Source organism: Cicer arietinum, chromosome 7, assembly GCF_000331145.2.
Source record: "Cicer arietinum cultivar CDC Frontier isolate Library 1 chromosome 7, Cicar.CDCFrontier_v2.0, whole genome shotgun sequence".
Taxonomy (NCBI): domain Eukaryota; kingdom Viridiplantae; phylum Streptophyta; class Magnoliopsida; order Fabales; family Fabaceae; genus Cicer; species Cicer arietinum.
In genome coordinates this window covers 23,342,751-23,344,298 of record NC_021166.2, presented here as the reverse complement: position 1 = coordinate 23,344,298, position 1,548 = coordinate 23,342,751, and positions in this window count along the sequence as shown.

Genomic DNA, 1,548 nt, shown 5'->3' with positions numbered 1-1,548 from the left:
ATCCTTCTTTGTCAACTCGGTCAAGGGTTTAGCAATATTCCCATAGTTAGCTATAAATTTTCTATAGTAACCTGTTAATCCCAAAAAACCCCTCACCCCCTTGACGTTCTTAGGGACTGGCCATTGTAACACACTGCTAACCTTGGCAGGATCCACAGCAACCCCTGCTTTGGAAATGACATGACCCAAGTATTCAACTTGGTGTTTACCAAAAGCACACTTCTTTCCGTTAGCCACAAACTGATGTTGTTTCAAAATGTTTAGAACCATCTCCAAGTGCTGCAAATGAGCAGTCCAACTATCGCTGTACACTAGTATGTCATCAAAAAAAACCAATACAAACTTCCTTAAAAAAGGCTTAAAAATATCATTCATCACTGATTGAAAGGTTGCAGGGGCATTGGTAAGGCCAAATGGCATCACCATAAACTCATAGTGACCCTCATGAGTACGAAATGCAGTTTTATGAATATCCTCTTCCTTCATACGAATTTGATGATAACCAGATTTAAGATCAATCTTAGAGAAATAACCCGAGCCATGTAACTCATCTAACAATTCATCTACCACAGGGATAGGATACTTATCTTGAATTGTAACCTTGTTAAGTGCACGGTAATCTACACACATGCGCCAAGATTGATCCTTCTTCTTGACCAAAATAACGGGGCTAGAGAAAGCACTAGTGCTGTTTCGAATCACCCCCTGCTGCATAAGGATCTGAATCTGTTTTTCAATTTCATCCTTGTGTAAACGAGGATATTTGTAAGGCCTCACACTTACCGGACCAGCACCCTGCAGAAGTTCAATGGAATGGCTAATGTTTCTTGTAGGAGGAAGACCTTGGATTTCTTTAAATACAATAGCAAACTGATCTAACAACTTTTGCAACTCCTTAGTCTGTTGATCTGAGACACGAGGCACTTGTGAACCTACCACCTCCATCAAGGTAGGCCATTCGCAGTCTGTTATCAGCCGGGAAGAAGTGATGATGCTTTGGAAAGTAGCCATCTTCTCATCTAAGGCTTGGCCAAGGAGTTTCACCATACTGCCCTTATGGTTGAACACCATAGACATTTCTTTCCAATCCATGGTCACCTTCCCCAAAGTTTCCAGCCAAACAACTCCCAAAATCAGATCCACACCCCTTAACTCCAACACATAAGCATCAAAACAAATCTGCACCGTTCCCACATCCATCTGAATTCCCTTACACCTACCCATAGTTAGGACACGATGACCATCTCCTAACTTGACGCCCAATGGAGTAGAAGGTACCATAGGCAGCCTTAGAGCTTCAACCACCTTAGGAGATATGAAATTATGCGTGGCTCCACTGTCAATAAGAACCAAAATAGGCGCACCTTGCAAACAGCCCTTTATTTTCATTGTTCGAACTTGGTTTGGAGTGGTGGATACACCGAAAACTCCCATCCCTTTACATTCTAACTCCTCTTGTGCAATCTCTTCTTCCGACTTGGCCTCCAGCACCACAATCTCTCCTTCATCGTTGACCACTTCATCGTCCCCCAAGATAATCAATCGTAA